Here is a 6,104-nt window from a genome sequence, read left to right as displayed (position 1 = left end):
ACATGCATGTGTGGAGTTCACTGGGGGAACTGATCTAAAAATGGATCTGAACAGCGTTTCAAGGCAATTTAAAAAGTACATGTTTGTGCTCTACATTAAATGAAGCCGATCTTTCCTATAATTGATTACAACCCTGAGAAAAGTTTTTGCACACGCAGGACAAGACTATTTCCAGCATTCTGCGAGAAGATAAACCTGCAGAATTTTAATTCCGTGGATAAATCATTAATGAGTGCATTGGTTGTAATCTCCTCGGCTTGTAAGGGCAGAGGAAAGCAGCTGACCCCGGAAAATCATTTACCAGGACCAGCCTCAGATTAGGCACATGGACAAACACGCACACATAAACAGACCAACTTCCAGGTCCACATTTAGCAACTCCAGACTCCTCTAGTGTCCCATGAGTGCATTACTGTACACTATATCCTTGACATTTCTGATGCATATCATTTCAACAATGCACTGTGCTCTCCGATAAAATATCTGGTAACTAAATAAAGGGAAAGAATCTCCCCTGGATTAACAGGAGACAGTCTCTGGGCCATAACAGAGATGTCAAGGTGAATGTGAAATGAGAAAAAGGATCAATGCCCTTCAATTATGAGGAGCAGGTTTCATGAGACAGGCCAGAACAGGTCAGATTCCAGTGGTAAGCTATGAATAGAGCGCCGTGGGAACCCACTGTCTGCCTCCTGTCGGTTTTCTTTGCATTGACACACAGGCGGAGCAGCTAAAGGTGTGCTGAATGAGTGAACGAGTGACAGGACTATTGTACTTAGAGCACAGAGGCAGGAGGATTAGTCTCTCTTTGGCACTGAGGGCTGAGATGGTCCAGTGTGTGGAGGGAATCTGTCATCAGCAGAGCTGCAGGTGGTCCAGAGGTCCAGGCAGGGCATTCGACCCCGCAAAGTGAGAAAACAAGATGAGTTTTCAGCTGGGAACAGAATGATATTTACCCTGGAATCTGATTCTCTGCACCTTCTCTCCTCCTCACCTCACATCATTGTTGCGGAGCCACTTTCACTCGTCCCAGTGGGCCTGTGCCTGTGCAGCGAGGATAATAATGGTTTTCCCTGCAGGAAGGGGAAACAAGATTATGGTTTTTCAATTAGAGGAAACTCTGCAAAACATGCAAGCCTGTGAGGTAGCAAATGCGCCACACAAGGCCTACATTTCCACGCTTCCATTTTTCGAATCCCTTGAAGCTCATTCAAAGGTGACCCACAGTTGACTGAACGCATTTCTGGGCCAAGGCACTCTGCTAAATCATGAGTCTCAGTAAAGTTTGGATGAGTGTCTTATAAGGGCGTGATGAGACAGGTCTCATAAAGATGACGGAGAGCTCTGCATGTCACCAGCCCCTGCCAGGAAACCCCAGTGATTAACGAGGGCCAGGACACCTCTGCTAATAAGACTCATCTCTTTAATTGGCTCTATGATGTGACTGTGCAAATGGCCCAGCGTGCAGATGTGTGCTAAATGTGTGTGCAGTGTCCATCTTTGTGCCGTGTCCGTTCGTGCATGCACGCAGGGTGGGGTTGCACTGAGTTTTTTCTGCATGCACATTGCGCATGTGTGGGCAGACGGTTGATGCATGTGCCCGTGATTAGCTTTTTCACTTCCCTTCTGCGAGGATATGAGCCAGAGGATGAGGTAGGGGAGCCTCATTAGAAAGAGAGCACTTCTATTGCTGGCCAAGATTTAACACCTCACCCAATAATAATTTATTCAATCTATTCTTAAGTATTGCATGCGCTGGTAGATAGGGGTTAAGTTATGTAAGAGTGCGACAGTGCCTAGTTTGAATGTGATATGATGGCAATTATAAATCCAAGGGAGACGACAGATGGAGAGGTACTTTAAAGGTTCAGCAGGTATAAGTAGAACTATTCTGCTGCCGGATCAGACCCCAGGAGAATGGAAAGAAGAGGGGGGGGGGATTAGACAAGAAGAGAGAGTGCAGGCACAGTAAGAGAGAGCTGGTCCTCGTTAGCACACAATTCATCAGTCTTGCGAGGTCAAGGTTCAGGGAGCCCTGAGGGGCAGTGTGTGACCCCTCACCTCTCACCCGTGACCCCCAGCCAGCACCTGGAGCTGAGGTATTTCCTCATAACGTTTACTTGTAACATTTTGTCTCGATTACTGATTCACGACCGGCGGGCTGCGGCTTACAGCTCATGTATGAGTAGCCTTGAATAGTTGTAAATTTGAGTAGTATCTACATTATACATCATGTAAAAACAAAAAAATGTTTCAGGTACCCTCCCGTTCACACACACAGGCCGTGTTTGGAGAGCAGGGAGTGGTTGAAACCAGGCGAATGGGAGTAGAGGGCAAGGAGAGGAAAGGAGGAAATGCAGAGAGGACAGGGAGGTACAGGAGACTGGGTGGAGGAGGTGGAGGAGGGAGGTCAGGGTCACAGCTGCGATAAAGAGGTCAGAATGAAAGATGTTGCTTTAGTCCAGCCGCGAGGAAAATAAACATCCTCCTAAAAATAGCTTGGAGACCTGTTCATCTGTCATATCTGCTGCCTCAGCCAGGTGTGAGCAACTTTGATAACACCTGAAATCTGCTGACTTCTCTGAGCAAACTGGGTTAATACTGTAAAAAATGTTTCCTGGGGGGCCTTGATCCTACTCACAGTAACTTCTCTGGAGTCTGACAAACAGAGTCAGTGATCTTTTTAACCCCTCTAATAAATATGACACAGTTGTCTTAACTTCATATCTGCCATCTGACCATTAAATCTTAAACTCTGACCTTTCACCCCAGCCTTCTTACTCTCCATATGTCTTAATTTCCCGTGAAGAATTTGTCCTGCCTGCTGGTTGAGCTGAGCAGAGGCTGCTTGGAAATCAGTTTGAGTGAAGTTTTCTTGACTGGCTGATTGACAGATTGCACTGTGAATGAGCCCGAAGGCACTGGGCAAATAAGACAAGCAGGAACACACCCCTATACGTCCCTCTGCCTATCTTTCTTTCTCTGATTCTCTCTATTGCCCCCCTCGCTTCTTCCGGTGCCCCTCCTTCCTTTATTTATGCCTGCAGAGCCACTTTGTTGTGCTTTTAGTGGCTGGGTTTGTAGATGGAGCAGATGCTGGAGCTGATATTCCCTGATCCTGCAGCGAGCCGAGATAAGAGCAGATTTATGCTAGAGTGAGGGAGCATGGGAGTAATTGCTGAGGCTTTGATGATGCGGCTGAGAGCACTCGTGTACCCTCGGCTGCTTACTAACAAGGACATCCTCAGATTTAGGAGTTTGTCTCCCTGGGTTTAAAGTGTGTTTGTTTTGGTGTATATCTTCGGTTGCCAAAGGTGTGTTTGTGCAAGGGTGCAATGCTTCCTTTTTGTTTCCCAGCGTGTATGCGGACATGTGCACAAGCATGTGCATTAGCTGTGATTATTCTTGTGTCTTTGTTTTAAAGGCGTGTCACAATTACTGCGCATGTATGTGTATGTGTGTGTGTGTGTGTGTGGGCATTGCACACTACAGGCCTCCTTCAGGATTTTTATGGCCTCTATTCATAGCTGCACAGAATTGCGCTCAGCTGAAAACATATGACATAATCAAGATGACAGATAACATTCTATCTCCAGATAAGGTTATCTCAATGTGATTTTCTATGGTTCAAATATAAGCATATTTTCCCAGAAACCGATGACGACAACTGCTAGATTTGAAATAAAGGCACTTTGAGAGAAGGTTTCTCCACCAGCACTGGCATTATGAAGGCTAGACCTGCATGCATGCAGGGCTACTGTACTATATCTTAAAACATATATATATGATCAAAGCTGCAGTGGCCTACGCCAACACACTGAACCTCCCAGAGGGAAAAAAGGCAACATTGATGAGGTTGTTGGGGCAACTTTATTCTGTACTCTGATTAGAGGTGGACTCTAATGGCTCTTCAGCTGAGCATTGAAGTGAGATGAATTATCTGTGCAGTGTCCCCGGGTGATGATGTCACTGAGGACATGTCAGTGACACTGAGCTGCAACAATGACATGTTGATCCCAGGGGCTTTAGAGCCTGACCTGACTCTTGACTGGTGCAAGTGGGCTCAGACAGGACAGATACCTTTGTGAGGCGTGCAATCACACACACAAGCACACACACACACACACACATACACACAATCGTACTTGTGCTGAAGAGCACAATACGCACACAAATCTTATCTTTCTGCCTGCCCTTGCCATCACCCCAAGTCTTCCTGTTTTTCTCAGGGGCCTTGAAAGATTCCCACTCCATGCAGCCGCCAGAGGAGTCGTGTGAGGGCTATAGTGTTGCTGGGAGAGACACTTTGAGGAGTGTCTACTGTAGAGAGAGGGGTGATAAGTGGAAGATCATTAGAAGCCCTAAGCCCGAGCCAAATAGAATTAGATGACACATGCCACGAGATCATAACACCGGCCAAAATCAGTAAGGACACAGGGATTAAATGAGACGCTAAATCCCTCTGTATCATTTAGCCACAATAATTTCTTCAACACGTCAGCTCTGTGGGCTACTTGTTTCAATTCCAATCCCACCAAAGTGAGCCAGTGCTCGGTTCAGAGGGGGAGAGCAATGAGTCAGATCCTGTGCTCCAATTATATCTGCATTCTGCAGTCTGCTCTTTAAAGCAAACACACACATCCTCACATAAGACAAAAAAACACGGCACAGGCAGAAAGACCCACTTTGAAATCCACACTGCAGGCATAGCTGCCAAGAAATGCATGTAGCAGTCAGAAAATAACAGACTGGAAAACAGAATCACACATGCCATGCACGCGCACACACACACACACACACACACACTCACACCACTTGAACAGGAGCTTGTTGACCATCACACAGCCAAGGGACTGTGAAGAGGGGGGGTGGGAGGGGTGGTGAGCTCACAGAGGTCGCTTTGAAGTTTCTATTCAGGTCTTTGTCCCATTCAGGCTGCTGGCAGCAGACATCTCTACTAGAGCCTGGCCCCTCCCATCGTCACACCGTCTTCTCACACACACACACACACACACACACACACACACACACACACACACACACACACACTCCAGAAGAAAAGAAGGCACGTCCGCAGGTCCTGTCCATCACACAGGCCTTAATTAGAGTGGATTCGAATGCACCCTTTTGTATCCTTCTCACTCTCTCCTCTTTCTTTAACCCCCACCCTCTCTCTCTCTTTCTCTCCACTCATTTCACTCTCTTTCACCAGCTCCCCACCCTGTCTTTTTCTCTCATCCCTCCCTCTCTCTTCTAACCCTCTTTCACTTTTGTTGCCCTCCTTTTCTTGGCAGGGAGTGAGGCACCTCTCCAGACGTTTTCTTCTCTGTTCCTTGAGCCCCCACTATCCCCCTCTTCCCTCGGTGCTCTCCCACCCATCTGGGAGCTGAGTGTGACCTAATGTTTGACAGACAAGTAGCCTTGGAGAAAGGACTCATCTATCAGAGGCTTGTAATTCTATTAGAATGGACAGAACAGCCCCCCAGGCCAGCGTTTGGCATATTCTCTCCATCAATTTAGCTCTTCTCTAAACCCTCTGGGCCACAGGCCTACAAAATGCAGTTTACGCTAACAAATAATCACAGCGAGTTAATAACATGTGTGTGTGTCTGTGCATGTCCTAACTTTCTAACCGATTTTTTCATCTGGAATCGTTGAGTGTCGACTTCTTTGATATTAAGCTTCAAAGAACAATTTCTCTTTTTAAATTCTAATCTCATCTGAGAAGCTGAAAAAGGTACAATGCAGGGAACTGTGGAGAGTTAAGATAGGAGGATCACAACCAGCTACTAATCAGGATTGTTATCAAGATCCCAAAATGTTTATATGTAGACAAAGATGTCTACACGAAACATCTATTGTCTTGTTATCAGACCTAATTACTGATATGACAGAAGAGGAGAGGAGAGGAGAGAGGAGAAGAGAAGAGGTTTTTGCTCACATCTCCTGCTGGGATGTTAAATTGAGGAGGACATGTTTAGCGCAGATTGTTATTTGTCTGTAATCAGTGCTTTCCTGTCAGTCATGATGACTGAGCCGAGCAGAGGAGAGGAGGTAGAGTGAAGCAACAGAACGAGGAAAGAAGAGGAAGACGTCTGGACAGC

The sequence above is a fragment of the Thunnus maccoyii genome, chromosome 8, assembly GCF_910596095.1.
Source record: "Thunnus maccoyii chromosome 8, fThuMac1.1, whole genome shotgun sequence".
Lineage (NCBI taxonomy): Eukaryota > Metazoa > Chordata > Actinopteri > Scombriformes > Scombridae > Thunnus > Thunnus maccoyii.
The sequence above is the reverse complement of the archived record's forward strand: the minus strand, read 5'-3'. Positions refer to the sequence as shown.